A 16,765-nucleotide genomic window follows, 5' to 3' on the forward strand; every position below is an offset into this window, starting at 1 on the left:
CTAAAAGCTTCCCTCGAGGGCGCTGATATTTATAGTATAATTTCAGCTGATGTGACTCATGATGCTCAATTATCTGCACTTAATGTTGTCTTAGTGTTATTTAGTTAACACACATTTAAATGCTGCTGAGAACAATTTTTGAAAGAGGGTGGGGCTTTCTCTGTGTAGTGCTGGTTGTCATAGAACTCACTTAACAGATCAGGCTATCCTTGAACTCACAGAGACCTGCCTGATTCTGCCTTCCAAGTGCCAGGACTAAAGTCATGTGCCCACCACTGCCTGGCTTAGAGAAATGTATTTTAAACAAAGACCCCACTATGCAAACTGAGTTGCAGTGAACCTTAGCTTCCTTGTTAGGAAGCATTTTCTCTTTGCTAAGAAGTGTGTGCTAGAGTACTGTAGATGTAGTTTCTCTTGGGAACTTTCCTAAGCCTTCCATGTTTCCACTAACAGGATCAGTGGCAGACAGGGGCTAGCACCTTAATTAATTCATTGCTCCTTCAGGTCAAGAGTGAAAATGCCCAACTGGCAGGAGACCTTTAGCTTGAATCAGTTTAGAGAAAGTGCAGCTTCTAAATAAGACATTACTGAGGAACTCAAAACATTCTGGGCAGGGAGCATTCCAACGGGATAGGCTGGTGGAAGGAAAAGAATTCAGGGCTGCAGTTGCAAGAGACAAGTGTGTCCAAAGAAGAGGTCCTTGGGGACTGAGAGATGGCTCGGTGGGAAAAGACTCTTGGGCTGGAAGCCTGCCAGCACTGCTTCAGTTGCCCAAAGTCAGTGAAAAAGAAAAAAAAATGTGGTGATGTATATCTATAATCCCAACAGTCACACAGAGAGATGGGAGGCAGAGACAAGGGACTTGTCAGGAAGCTCCTGGGCCAGCTAGCTTGGAGTCAGACATTGCCTCAATTAAAGTGGAAGGGGAGAAATGACTCCTCAAATTGCCTCCTTACCCTAATATGTTCATTCCGGTATGTAAGTATGAATGTCTGTCCAGAAGACAACCATCCTGCTGTATTTTAATATTTTAAAAAGATTCCCCCTACCAAAGAGAAGAGGAGGAGGCAGAGGAGGAAGAGAAAAAAGAGAAAGAGGAGGAGGAGGAGAGGAGGGAAAAGGAGGAGGAGGGAAGAAGAGGAGGAGGAAGAGGAGGAGGAGGAGGAGGAAGAGGAGGAGGAGGAGGAAGAAGAGGAGGAGGAAGAGGAGGAGGAAGAGGAGGGGGAGGAAGAGGAGGGGGAGGAAGAGGAGGAGGAGGAGAAGGAAAAAGAGGAGGAAGGCAGGGGGAGAAGAGGAGGAGGAGGAAGAGGAGGAGGAGGAGGAAGAGGAGGAGGCCCTTAAGTTAGGACCCACACTCTTGCATCGATGATCTTCCCAGAATCCAGGATGCCTTTCCGTCTTATTGAGGATTCTGTGATTCTGCACACATGCACACAAGTAAGTCTCTAGGGTGACCTAAAATTCGAAATTGTTCTATTAATTGTAGAGGGTCTGAACACCCCTTGGTTAGGACAACCACTTCTTGAAACTCAGAATGAGCACTAACAGGGCATTCACACAGGGTCAAGTGAAATAATCCACAGTTCAAGAAATTTCCACATTAATGCTGCAACCCACCTGAGCCAAGCGCTTCGAACCAGAAAGCATTTGCTGCTCATAAAGCCACCACAACAGCAGGAGACTCACTCCTGATCAAGATAAGCTGTAATATAATCCCCACCCAGCACGGCTGAGGGGAAATTTTACGTCTTCCCATTCCAGATGGTGCCATGTCCTCGGTGGGCTCGGTTAATTAAAGTCCTTACTGACAGTTAATGGCAGACGTACGACTCCAGAACAGATAGATGTCTGTGGATCCACCAAAGCAATGGGGTAGCCATCCTGATGGAGCTCTCAAGAGCGACTCCATCCCTACCACATGGACCCTTGTAGTACCTGAACATCACCTCTCCCTTTCTGGCTCTCAAACAAGAGGCAAGGACAAAGGGTCAAGGTAGGGACGGGGAGAACAGGATCCTTGGTCAAAGTCTTCTTGGAAGCAGTCTGATCTGCAGGAGTGTAAGGAGTCATGACAGCAGTTTCAAAGGCAAGGGGATTAAGACGATGCATGATTGTGAGACTCCACAAAATGGCCCACCCCATGTTCCTTAATCAACTGCATCCCGGCTACAAACCGAATGCCAGCTGCAGTGCAACTCGAATTAACTTATTCTATCTCACACCATTGTTCATCGTAGGTCAGCACAGGCCTGCAACTGACTAAGCAGCCTATTTTAACCAGAGATAAGAGAGAGTAGGTTGGGAGAGTCTGTTAATTAAGCAATAGCGAAGGTGGTATAGAGAGCCCTGACTTCCCAGGGTTCTTTGAGGCTCTGAAGTAAAGCCCTCAGAGGGGGAGTTTTGTGTGATTTTTTATCTCCTCTGTTTTCTGGGAACTTCACATCTTTGTTCTTAAAGTATGCAAAGAAATATTCCCAGTGGTGAAAACGGAAAGCTCACACTAGTGTGAAATAACACATAACCATAAATATTTTTTAAAAAAAATAAAGATCTCGCTAAGGATGCAACATGTTTTTAAAAATTAATTAGTCGAGGCTTCTCAGAAACCTCTTAAGGTATAACGTGATGTTATGACTATAACTTTTAGAAACAGAAGAATGAAGAACAATATGAAGGCTTTTAGGAAAATTGAAAACCATGGAACAAGGAAATACATGCAAATATAAAGGTGAAGAAGAAGAGGAGGAGGAGGAAGAGGAAGAAGAGGAAGGAAAAGAAGGAGGAGGAGGAACAAGAAGAGGAAGAAGAAGAGGAGGAGAAGGAGAAGGAGGAGGAGGAGGAGGAGGAGGAGGAGGAGGAGGAGGAGGAGAAGGAGAAGGAGAAGGAGAAGGAGAAGGAGAAGGAGAAGGAGAAGGAGAAGGAGAAGGAGAAGGAGAAGGAGAAGAAGAAGAAGAAGAAGAAGAAGAAGAAGAAGAAGAAGAAGAAGAAGAAGAAGAAGAAGAAGAAGAAGAAGAAGAAGAAGACGAAACAGTAGCTACAGGAGCAGTGTTAACCATGTTACTGAAAGCATGTCCCAGGTGTAAGCACTGGTGTGCTGATCTGCCCTTGCACCTCCTCACCTCAACAACAAGAGCATGAGAAAGGACCCATCTTAGGAGGGAACCAGTTACTCTGTTTCAGTCAAGGAAAAGTTCATGAGCACAAAGCACACTCCCCCATTACAACAGTAGTGTCTACCATTTAAGCAGGTGACTTTTGAAGCAGTCTTTTTCAGGAATCATTCCCAACTTGGTCTTTATGTTTCCATGTGTGTAATGTTTTGCCAACCTCACCTTGAAGTCGTTTCACCTTGGCAGAGTTTGCAAAAGCAAGGCAGAGACTTCCTCTCCTTTACCTACCAGCCCATGAACACGAACGACATTAACCAGATAAAACCAGATAAAATGGATTCCGAGGCAGGAAGTGAGGCCTTCTGCACTGTGTTGTGGTTTGCCAGTTGTTACAGGCACCAACCTCGCTGAGGTCTTATTTGGCTTTGCTTATGCAGAACGAATGGTGTGTGTGCCTACCCGATGGTGGCCGATACACCGATCTGTGTAGCTGCCGTGGTGACCAGGACTGAGGACAGCTTTAACACATCCTTAACAATCCCCATACCTCTCTTACATGAGCAAATCACCCTGGTAGGCTTCTGGCTTGGCTGCCATGACTCCATTCTCATCCTGCTGCAGAGCCCATGCCCCATTTTCCATTCAGCATGGTGTATTTTGGCTTCCCTCTAATTTTCCCCCACGGATCAGCAGTTTCCTTTGTTGTGGCCCAGGTGAATCCCATTGCATTGAGAAAATGGCGTAAACCGAGTAAGCAGGACCCAGTCTTGAGAGAAATTACAACGCTTAGCCTTTTTATGGTATCTCAGCAGACACCTTTGAGTCACAAACAAATGCTGATAGTAGGTGCCTTTTTTTTTTTAGGTAGTCAACTGTCTGGTTTGATTAAGTGAGATAATCTTTAAGACCCACTACTTTATAAAAATTATTCTGAGAATTAAGTCCGAGCAGATGTAAGGCCGGGTTTTGGAGCATTGAAGATTCCGTAGCTGTGTCCACTCCACGTGGCTCTGGCCTGTCTAGTGACAACCATGCTTTGTCTGGTGACAACACTCTGACCAGGCCAAGGATGTGGACGCACGAGATCAACAGGACCAGTAAGAATCACCATCTTGGTGACATCAATTAGTTTAAACACGATGTGACACAGGCCAGGTAAATGAAAGCCACTAAAACTTAATTCTTGGATTTTTGTTGCGGTGGCAAAAGGAGAAATTCTCTTCTGTGGCTGGATTAATTCTAACAAAATATGGAGCAAGCCAGTTTAGGATTAAGCCTGAGGAGAGCAAACACAGTGAGAGACGGAGAAGCAAATTGAAACCTTGAGTCTGGCCACCTTTTCACAAAGTCAATCCTTTCTGTGCTCCCTGTAAAAAGTGGTAGGGTCCCTTTAAATTTTTTCCTCTGCCTTCTGACATTATACTAACCACTGTCACAAGAGTTCTTAAGAGAGACTTTGCAGAAGAAAATGGCATTTTTCATTTGGTCCTTTGTGCTGCTGGCTCTGCAGACTTTTGTAGCACTTTCGCCTTCTCTAATACTCAGGCTCTCCCACACTGCAGATAGACAAGCACACACAAGAGGAACACAGATGCACACACAAAAACCCTCAGCACACACATGGACATACATACACACAGACTGCACAGACATGCACGCACATACAAAACACACAGACACTCATGCGTGCACACAGCACAGAGACATGTATGTATACTCTGCTCACAGACATGTTCACACTCACTGTACACAGACATGCACATGCCCTGCACACAGAAATGCACACATACATACATACACACTGCACACAGACATGCATATGTACACAGACATGCACACAAACACATTGCACACAGACATGCAAACATACAGCACTGAGACATGCATACTGCAAACAGACAGGAGGACACACAGTACACACAGATATATATATAGACACAGCACGCAGACGTGCACACACTACACACACTGCACACAGACATGCATCACACAACTACACATAGACGTGTATACTCATTGCACACAGAAATGTTCTCTCTCTCTCTCTCTCTCTCTCTCTCTCTCTCTCTCTCTGTCTGTCTCTCTCCTTCCTCACTCCTGCAGCTCTCCCAGCTTCTTCGTTAAATCTTTGCAATGAGCAATGGTCAAAGTGTACAGGCACTAGAAGCTCTTTCCCACAGCCGCCCCGGGGCATTTTGTAGCAGAGCATTCTCACTGAGCCATGACCCACGAACATTCTCAACACTCTAGAAGCTCATTGAGTAAGATCCAGAGGAAGGCATTCCAGAAAGTTCCATAGGCACAGCCCCAGTGGCTTCTCAGTCATCTATCTAGTAAACCGAAGCACACCTTCTCCAGTGAAGCCGGACTTCAATCCAGAGAATGGCCTTCCTTCCAGCTGCTCAGTTCACCACTCGAAGCAGACACTCCTGTCTGCAATCCTGCTCTTCTTTTAATTTCTCACTACCTGCCTCCTGGCTCCAATCCCTTGCTATACGGGGTGATTCTTGATATTAAACTCTTCCTGGTCAAGTTGGGTTCTATCTTCTGACTGGACTCAGAGTGGGATTGCACACCTGAAGGTTGAGCTTCCCTCAGACGTCTCCATTTTTATAGTCTAATAAATGCCACAGCTTTACCAACATTAGCTCCAGTTATATGGTTGGGAACTACAGAAGTCCTGAGAAACTGAGATCCACAGAATTGGTAGGCAGACTATGATCCAGGAAATACTGCCTCAGAAAGCCCGTAAACACGGCTCTTAAAATGGGCCTGAAGGCTGGGAGAGCAGTTCAGATGACAAAGCTCCCGCCGTTGCAGGCATAAGGCATAAGAAACGTGAGTTTCTCCTCCAGACAGAAGCCAGGCACAGTGACCACAGCCAAAGCACCATGCAGTTGCAGCATCCTTTTGGTTTAATGGCTGGCCAGCCCAGCGCAATGGGGAGACCCAGGTCAAGGAAGAAACCTTGTCTCAAGACAGTGCCTGAATAGCAACACTGCAGGTTGTCCGTGTGGATGATTCCACATGTAAATGCACACATACATGAACATGTGCACATATATGCAAAATAGACTATATTTTAAATTCAAATTTTCACTGCACAGGGATAATATAGTTTTAACTTTGAGTTTGTGCTCTCTCTCTCTCTCTGTGTATGTGTGTTATATATATATGTGTGTGTGTGTGTAAATATGTGTGTACATATATGTCTGTATGTATATGTGTGTATATATGTGTATGTGTATGTGTTTATATATATGTGTGTGTGTATATGTATATATGGGTGTGTGTATATGTGTTGTATGTGTGTGTGCATGTGTATATGTGTGTGTATGTGTATATGTGTATGTATATGTGTTGTACGTATGTGTATATATGTGTGTATATATGGGTATGTATATATTGTTGCATGTGTGTGCATGTGTATATGTGTGCATGTGTATATGTGTATGTATGTATATGTGTGCTGTACGTATGTGTATATATGTGTGTGTACATGTATATATGTGTGTATGTGTATATGTGTGTGTATGTGTGTGTGTGTGTGTGTGTGTACGTGTGTGAATTATGAGTAAATTTCATATCTTTGATTCAAGACTGTCCCGTAAGGAGCATGCCTCATGGTGAAGGCCTCACTCTATCCAGGGAAATAGCTTTGTCGCAGGGAGATGACAGTCATTATGCTCCCATTTTGAATCAGTGTCTTTAAGTCAACATTAAGCAGTTAATGCCCTGATATTGATCAGGAGACTCTCCAAGACAGGCTTCTGTTAAATATAACTATCCCGAGCTGAGTGACTTTAAGGGGGAAAAAAGCGACCACAGTTATTTTTAGCCTGGATGTTCTGTTTTTGTTATTATTTTATGTGTTTATAGAAGTCAGTTGCTTTCCTCCCACGGCACTAAACTGAAATGATCCCTCCTATTCTAGAAACAGAGATGAGTTTGCAATTATGACATGCAAGAACAATAAAGTCTGATAGCTATTAAAAGATACTCTAAGAGAAAACGTAGCATACAGTAACAGGTTTCTTGTTTCAGATCCTGTCTGCAAAATATAGGGGAGACCATCCCAGTTAAACATGGGCACAGGCCACTGTTACTCAGTGACTGGCTTCTAGGACGATAGAAAGATGACACAGAAGGGCTCTGGGTAGGGGTTGGCACTAGATTTAGATCAATACAAATTTTAAAGTAGAAAGAATATTGACTGAAACCCAGACAAGCAGAGCTGTCAGCTCTCATGTTCTGTCAGATTCAATCTGTGCTCCTTCTAACAGCATCATGAGTCTGATACGAGAAGAGAGGCCCCGTGCACAAGCTCCTGATGTCAGCAGAGTGTGGAGGGAGGAGGCAGCCCACTTTGAGGGCTCACCCCAGATCTAGTCTATAATTGATAGAAAAGAAGCAAAAGTCACAATATAATCAGGAGTTGAATAGTGTGTCTGTGTCTGTGTGTCTGTGTGTCTGTGTGTATGTATGTGTGTGTCTGTGTGTGTGTCTGTGTGTGTGTGTCTGTGTGTGTGTCTGTGTGTGTGTGTCTGTGTGTGTATATGTATGTGTGTGTATGTGTGTGTGTCTGTGTGTGTGAATGTGAGTGTGTGTCTGTGTGTGTGTCTGTGTATCTGTGTCTGTGTCTGTGTGTCTGTGTGTCTGTGTGTATGTATGTGTGTGTCTGTGTGTGTGTCTGTGTGTGTGTGTATATGTATGTGTGTGTATGTGTGTGTGTCTGTGTGTGTGAGTGTGTGTCTGTGTGTGTGTCTGTGTATCTGTGTGTGTGTCTGTCTGTGTGTGTCTGTGTGTGTATATGTATGTGTGTGTCTGTGTGTGTATATGTATGTGTGTGTCTGTGTGTGTCTGTGTGTGTATATGTATGTGTGTGTCTGTGTGTGTCTGTGTGTGTATATGTATGTGTGTGTCTGTGTGTGTGTGAGTGTATATGTATGTGTGTATGTGTGTGTGTGTGTGTGTTTAGTAACAGGCACTATTATTTTGTCACTTGAGACAGTGAGATAGTCTCAGTTTGGATAGGTCTGAGAATTCCAAATAATTTGGATCATAGGTCTTGCCACTGGGGTTTGGGGTGGTTTCGGGGATTGGACTATGACAGAGATGTGACTGCTATCCTGGTGAAAATGGGACTTAAGTAACTGGAGCTGTAAGTGGTGGCACCGGGCTGTAATCCCTGCACCTGGGAGGCACAGGCTGAAGAATTCTGAGTTAGAGACAGGAAGACTGCGTAGCAATCTCTAGGTTTTCTTGTGATACATGCAGTCTCTGTCTCTCTATTTGTACACACACAGACGCAAACAAAACCACACAAATGCATATGCACAAAGAGACATACATCCACACAACACAAACATACATACATCCATACACACAGGCACACACAGATGCTTTAATGTGATATTTAAAATACATTTCTCAAACTTGATTGTTCAGATACTTCTTTTTTTCTCATGGCAGACAAGGCTGTGCTGACCTGCTTCGTGTCAACACATACAGGGGCAGCGTCATTACACTCCCATGTGCACTGACACTTCACACTTGAAACGTTACCTGTGGGATTTCATCAATTTGCACAGCAGCACAGATTTATTATTTGATGAAGGAAACAGAACGACAGAAGCAGGGCCTGACTACTGTGTGCGCGTGCACCCGGCTTTAACTATGCATTCCCTGCAGTCTATGATCGGTAACCTCCTTTGAGTAAGAGGGGAGCAGAAGAGAGAACCAGGCCAGGGAGAATTTCTTACTGTCGTATTCTCTTGCATTTGAACCGATGCTGACCCCTTTCTGTGAGCTTTGTATGAATTTATATATCAGCATACACATCAGTTCTGAGGCAAGCATCAACTTCAAAACTATTAAAGAATGGGGATGGGGAAATGGCTGAGTGGTTAAGAGTCTAAAGTTTGTCTCTGTCCGCCCACGTCAGGACAGTTCACAACCACCTCTAAGTCCAGCATGAGGGTATTTGACGACCTCTTCTGGCTTCTCTGGGAACCTGTATGAATTGTACACACACACACACACACACACACACACACACACACACACACGCACTAAATCTTAAACATGATGATGTGATTAATGGTAGAAGAAAATGGTGGCAGTAACAGCCCCCTATGTACCAGGTGGGGCTAAGTTGGGAACAACGGGGTAAAGAATCTTTGAATGACTCGGCAGGCATTGCTTCTGCCCAGGACTGGTGTCATCCAGTGAACACTGATGAGGAATAGCCTGTGACGTCAGGCAGGTGGAGTCATCACACTCACAGAGAAAACAGAAATACAAACCCAGTGGGATTTATCAAACAGATCGCATAATTAAGGCCGGGGGGGGGACTAATTGTGTAAAGGTGCTTGCTGCATGATCCTGGGGACCTGTGTTCAATCCCTGGAACCCCCATAAAGGGAGAGGGAGCGAACAAACTCTGAGATGCCTTCCTCTAGCCCACACACAGTCAGTGGCCTGGCCCTACCTCCACACATCACACACAAGGATGATGATTATGATGATGATGACCATGATGGTGATGATGATGATGAAATAATGAACAAGAAAGATCACACAATTAAAATTTTCTACACCTTTTGAGTTAGTATTTTGCAGACGGCATCATATTTTAAAAGCAAAAAAACACTAGAATTGTATTTTACCTGTTACATTTTCCTGTGGACTTTACTCATTACATCACTACCTGTATCATGTCATAATGGAGTGCAGAATACATCAGAAAATAACCTTTAGTCGTGTGAACCATATATTTTTCCCTCCACTGCTTTGTTATTTCTGTCGAATTCGGCTACCCCCCATATAGATGTGAACCGTATGATAAAAGATTTGCTCTGCCATCTCACACAACGCTTTACATGACGGTGAAGCAGAAAACACGCCCTTGTGCCGAACGCAGATACAACAGATTTCTTCCTTCAAGTGGCAGCATGAATGGTTTTATGCCCCCTCTCTCTTGTCTGGTCAGATTCAGCTACTGGGCATGTGCTTTCCCTGGAGCATGAAGAATACCATCTCCTGATGAAAATGGCAGGATATATATGATAATATATACAGTGACTTTTCAGACCTCCAAATAAATCATGCTATTCTCTTCTAGATGAAGCCTCAATAGTTTGCCTCTGAAATCGTCTTATCTCTTTTGAATGTTTGCACAAGACACCCTGTTTATTTTTTAAGAATAAATAGCCCTAATCAAATTGGCTTGCACAGATCATTTGAGGAAAGGAGGAATGTATAAACTAGGAGTCATCATGTTAATGCTTCAAAGACTTGTTTAAAAATAAACTGTGACCCAAGAGTTGTCAGGTGTCATTAACAGAGCTAGCCAAGGAGATGTGACCCTGCCCTTTGAATATTCTGTAGGAAATAAGACTTAAACTTTGCACCAACTCCAGCTTTATTCTCCTTGCTGGGTTCTGAGAGCTTAGTAACCCCATCCCAATATTTTAAAGTCCTGGACAGAAATCAAAGCAGATGTCTTGAAAAAAAATACCTTAGGAAATCTCAAGACACAAGACAAACCCAACCGTGTTTTCATAAGGATTCCACATCACAAGTATGCAAGTCAAACTATTGCTGGCCTTCGTTGAAAAGCACGTTTAAAAGAGATATTTCAGACTCAGATACGTGAATTCAAATTACTATTTAGGGAAATACATCCTAGGAAGCCCCGTACTACTTCATGTTCCCACAAGAAGAAGAGAGTGGGTGGTGGATACTGTACCTTGCCTGACCTTATGCTAACAATAGCAGTTCATCCCCTCTCTCTCTCTCTCTCTCTCTCTCTCTCTCTCTCTCTCTCTCTCCCTCCCTCCCCCCCTCAAATGACTGGTTTTGTTTATCTGGCACCTGTCTCTGCTCCTTTAATATCTGTCAACCTTGTTTATGTAACTGTCTCCAAGTTATGATTCAATTTGTAGAATTGAAGATATAAGAATATTCTCAATATAAAAAACAACAGGTTCCTTGCATGCAGTGATGTTTCCGAGCCTAATTAAATACTAAAGAAAGCCCACTTCAAATAGTAGTTGGTGTGTACAATCTGCTGATTCGGGACGGTGGAGGCGGAGAGAGCTTCAGCTTGGACTGCAATAAATCAGTCAGAATCCTCTCTGAGTTTACACAGAGCTCAACGAGCGCTTTGGGATAAGGGGTAGAATGAAAATAAAGCTAACCATTGACAGTTTACTGGGAGGGAAGGAAAAAGTGTCCCTGAATGAACTGCACTGGAGACAAAACCTAAAAATGGCCTCAAAATCTCTCAAGAAACGTTGCATGGCTCAGAGGGGCTGCACAGATCAGACGGTCAATGTTTTAGTTTGTTCTAGATGCATTTGTGGGATGGATCATTGTACTGTGTTGTTACTGCATGGCAGGGGGATTGTAATCAACAGCTTCTGCTTTCTAAAGTAGCTGAAGGAAATAATCCCAATGTTCTTATCACAAATAACTAAATACTTGAAATTACTTTGACAGTCAATTCCCCGATTTGATCATTGCACAATGTACAGACGTATTAAAAGACAACACCGCATTCCTACTATGTGGCGGTTACTATGTTCAAGTTAACAGTGGAATGTTTAAAGGCAGCTTATTCTACAGACGTTGAAATAAGGCATTGGAAGGAAAGCCATGGAGAGATCCCGGGCTCAAGACATCAAAGAGAAAATATCCATGGAGATATAGCCTGTCTTATTGGCCACCTTTGACATTATGTCTTTGACACTTGCATCTTTTCATTCTAAATAAATTCAGACTTGGCACACCCCTTTCCTGGTTTTGATTTACGGAACCTATTAGTGAGCAGAGAAACCTGAGGGAGCCAAGAAAGACAAGGAAAGGGAAAGAGAGGGCCATGGACCAGGGCAGTTTTGAAGGGTCGGTTAAGGTGGGGTTTGTAAAATGAGAAAGAGACATTTAGAATTGTGGATAAAGAATGAGAGCTTAAAGAGATATTGCAATAAACTCTGAGCCAGGACATGTTACAGACTTCAGGATTGGATAAGAAGCAAGTTCAAGTTCCTGGGCTTCTGTAAGGCGCTCGGTAGGCGAAGAGCTCTTGAGCGACGTGGCTGATATGAAGGGTATCGCGGACCTCCCGTTCCTTCCATGGCATTGATTTGCTTCCTCAGGACCAGAGTCTGAGTTCTCCTGAGCCCCAAGACCATGTTCTAAAGAGAGCGGTTTATATAATTGCCAGAACTTTCATCAGAATATGATGGTAACTCTCCCCATGTTTGCATTCCTATTTTAAAATGATTTGAAGATGAATGAAAACGATGTTTGGATTATTATTAGGTTCAGTAGAAGCTGCGTCTCACCTATCCCTATTTTTATTTCCAATGTCACTATTGGGAGTTTTGTGATAAGTTTCTACTTTTAAAATTTTATTTACTATATATGTATTTATTTATACTCATTTATATTTATATTTGTTTTATCAAAGGCACTTAAGGTATATAGATGTTTTGTTCTAATGTATGTGCCTGAACCACCATGGCTGTAAGACACCATGTGGATACTGGGAATTGAACCTGGGTCCTCTGGAAGAGCAGTCGTTGCTCTTACCCTCTGAGCCATTAGACACAAACGAGCATGCACTTTTCAGTGCCCTTTACTGCTCCTTGTAACTCCAACCCAGCCCCACAGTGAGCTCACACATGCCACCCTTTCCATTAGGTTTCTTCCTGAGCTCCCCTGAGCAAGCAGCGCTCAACACTGCACATTGTTGACAACCTCCACCTTGACATTCGTTAGCCAAGCATCTGCATCTCTGGGTCAACATACCTGAGGTGAACTACAGAAGAGGGACTGATTTGGGCTTGTGGCTTCAGAGGGGTTGGCCCAGCACAGAGGGAAGAGCATGGTGGCAGAGCTTATGCAAAAGCCAATAAACGCATGCACTGTTTTTCTCTTTTCCTGCTTTGAATCCAGCCCACGAGATAGAGACATCCACATTTAGAACTGGTTTTGCCCACTTAGTTAACCCTCCCCAAATGCTCATCCACAGAGACACCAAAGCCAGTGCTGTGCTACTCTACCAATAGGCAGTTTTCATTCTGATAAAGGAGAAATCAAGAATAAACACCATAACCAATTGTCTGTACCACGTTGAAGACTTTCTTGTTCGTTTGCTTCCGCATTGACTTCTGCACTAGTCAAGGAGAACTCAGGCATCTTGTACTGAGGAGCAACCCTATAAAATATTTGTTTCTGAAGCATCAGTTGTCCTGTGTAGCTTCTCAAGAGCCTTGTTGTGTCAAAGGCACTCAAGAACCCCAATATGTGTCTCTACTGCAAAGAGCACGGGGAAAGATATGTAGTAACCTGAACAGGGATGCCATACTGCTGCCTATGGTAGGATGTAACACTTCTCTTCACTAAAACAAGTTACTTCAAAGAAGAGGGACGTTAGCATCTTCTGTGCCTGGAGAGGTGAAGTCTGGAAATGTGTGCAGAAACGACTCACAGTTACCACACTATTAAATGCATATGATTTCTTACCTGGGACCATGTCCTAAATCCTAATTATTTATTAAATGCCGATATTTTATTTTCCTTTTTGAAAGGCTTTTTATTTGTAACTATGTGCACACACATGTGCCTGAGTATAGATTTGTGCATGTGAGTATGGTGTTCACAGAGACCTGAAGAGGACGTTGGATCTCCTGGAAATGGAGTTACAGATGGTTGTGAGCCTCTTGCTATGGGTGCTGGGAATCAAAAACAGGGCTCTCCCCAGTCCCAGGGGCCAATATTTGATACCCATGCCTCCTAATAGAGGACTTAGAAGAGACTTTGGCTCTATGTCCATTTATTAGAGCCCTAGAATTTCTAACAACTTCTAGCACTGACGATATGGCCGTCCTGAGAAAAACCCAAGGGACCCAGAATGTAGACTTCCAGTTCTCACCCACTAACTTGAGACAACTGGCCTCACATAGTATTTCATGGGGCCTCCTTCCCACGGCTCCTTATCTCTCTACTGTCACAAAAGCTAAGCCCACGGCAGGACATTCCCCCCAACACTGGATTCTCAGCGTGCTCTGTAAGCATGGCACTGCTTCCTTACAGCCTTTAGTGACAAGGAGCGCTTCCTGGCTCGAGGTTAAATCCTTGCTTTAGTGATTGGATGTTCTCATCTCTCCCATCCTGGTTGAGAAAGAGCAAAATCATATGTAACTCAGCCACACTGGACTTGGCTGTAAACAAAAAGTCGTGACGGGAGCGCCTGGAAGAGTACTTATTCCCTGTTCCCTAGGCTGACATATTTCTCAGTGGAGACAAGAGCGTATACTGTGGCCATGGAAAAATCTGGAAAACTGAAGGAGTGCTTGAAAATACCATTTACACTACATCAAACTGGAGCCCACTCAGGCAACGTAAATCTTTCCCATATGTGACGGCTGCTTGCTGCCCTGCTTCCAGTCCTAAAAGACACTCCAACAGCCAACACTCCTTTCAACTTCTAGCTGCAGCCCGATGCTGTGTTCATGCTGGCTATTGGAAAGACAGTTCTCTCATAAACTGGAGAGACATTTCGCTTCGGGAAGAACAACACAATAAAATTTTGCATCGCGGGCACAAACTGAAACCATTTTCATATCTCTGGCCGGGGTCTGAAACACAATAAAAATAAATGACCTTTAAAATTGCAGATACACTAAAACTAGAGAGGGCTGTGGCATAAATGATCTGAAATTCTGTCTCGTATCCTAAAATTCTCAAGGTTTTGACCCAGGATATACTTACAAAAACCATTTTAATCCTCCCTGGACAAGTTAGGATATATGGATATATTCCTTACTGCCTCATAAGGAACAAGAGGTTCCAAAGAGGGGTAAGGTGGCCATTGGATTATCACACTTCCCAAGGGATTTGGTTGACTTACAGCAGGGTTTCTCTAGGGCAGTCTTTCTGCCACCTCCACCACCCGAAGCCTTTGCTAAAGTGTACACCCCAGAGCCCTTTCCAGATTAGCTGGACCAGACACTGTAGGAAAAGGCAGTGGAGTCTTTAAGTTATCTGGGTTGCTTCCAAATCTGCTTAACAACAGAGCTGAATACACAGGTTTATTGAGGGCAGTGGAAAAGGATATACAAGCCCAGGACGTCAGAAAACAAGCCAGAAATACAGGGGCTGAGCAAACAATCGTTCTTACTTGGATATTCAGGCTGGGCATGCACCAATATGGTGGCTTGAAGGATAACACATCCAGGAAGTAGAACTAGCATTCTCCAGGGAATTCTGATGTATGTCAGCATGACTTGTCAGCGATGGCACTAGTTCACATGAGAATGTACCAGAATGGCTAGCACCCATTGCCCAGCCTGAAGTCCCTTTAGTCGGGAAGAAAACATACACCGTGCACTTCAGAGAAAACTGTAAGCTGTAGTTTTGACACTCCAATTTTCTAGAGTAATACAGGCAGGTAAAAGTAATGTGTCTAAGTTAAAAGATGGACATGCTGAAGAATGGATGTTGGTTCTACAAGACCAAGTGTATGAAATACAGTGTTCTTATCCTTTTCTCTACCATAAGCAGAAACTCAATCTAGGGATTTCTTTTAACTGAGCACCATCTGGCATCAGGAAGATCCTGTGCTCTTTCTGCATCCTGGGGAGGGGAGGGTGTCATGATCTTCATCCCTGGAACACATGGAGAACTCTGGAATTCAGCCCGCAGACCCCAGATCTGGTATTTTTGGTGCTGAGGACTAAATTCCTGCTAGTTTATTCTGACTTCTGTTCCCCCCGGGGCTGCTCAGAGGGCGATGGGTGGTCTGGAAGAGTGCTCTGAAATATCTATTGAGATGTTCATCTCTGATAATTGCACCGTGAAAACAGTAAACCATGATTTGATGCGTGCATCCTCCATAACCCTGTACAGAAAGTGGTTCTCAGTTTCCCCTGGTGCTAGACCTAATAATCACTTTGGTCTGGGTTTCCAGTTTTGCCTCCCACTAATTTGACAGGCAGGAAGGAGGAGGACATGGGCTTTACTCAGTACCCCGCTCTCTCCCAACATTTGGTGGCTCTCGGTCTCACCTTTGACTTTTCCCTGTGTCCCATATCAGACAACTCGTGTGTTCATGGGTTACAGTAAAATCCTCTCTTTCTGTGGCTGTAATAAGTTAAACATTAAACACTAAGGCCTTGGTAGGCTGGCCTTTCGAAAGGCAGACGGTATTAAAAACAAAAATATCCCAAGCTCCAAGTTGTTACTTACAGAAATATCCAAAATTCTTTTCTGAATTATCCTCTTTACTGGAAGATAGTTATCATAAAAAGAATGAGATATGAGCAAAGCCAATGGAATGAGTTAGGCCATAAATTAGCACGTCAAACAGTTATGAGTCTGGGCAACAAATCCATTCCCATGTAATGGGACAACAGAAACCGTGACAGCTAGTAAGGTACCAGATGACATTTAATGAGACACTTAGACCATGGCTGCTTTAGTAAGAAATACGTATCAGCGAGAAACACGTATGTCCAACCAAGACGCTGAACCGCACTGTTACTTATTCTGTGTAAATGCATGTCAGACAGGCTACACATCCATCTCTAACAGCCACACTGGAGCAGTGTTGGGTCTCAATTTCTGAGATTTATTTTAGGTGCCATCCT

General features: G+C 43.7%; 1 protein-coding gene across 3 annotated transcripts in view; it reads right to left on the reverse strand.

The window, feature by feature from the left end:
• The window catches only part of Arhgap24 (Rho GTPase activating protein 24), a 383,238-nt gene that overhangs the window by 138,531 nt on the left and 227,942 nt on the right, over window positions 1-16,765 (reverse strand). The window lies entirely within an intron of this gene.

This window comes from Rattus norvegicus, chromosome 14, assembly GCF_036323735.1.
Source record: "Rattus norvegicus strain BN/NHsdMcwi chromosome 14, GRCr8, whole genome shotgun sequence".
In the NCBI taxonomy this organism is placed as follows: Eukaryota; Metazoa; Chordata; class Mammalia; order Rodentia; family Muridae; genus Rattus; species Rattus norvegicus.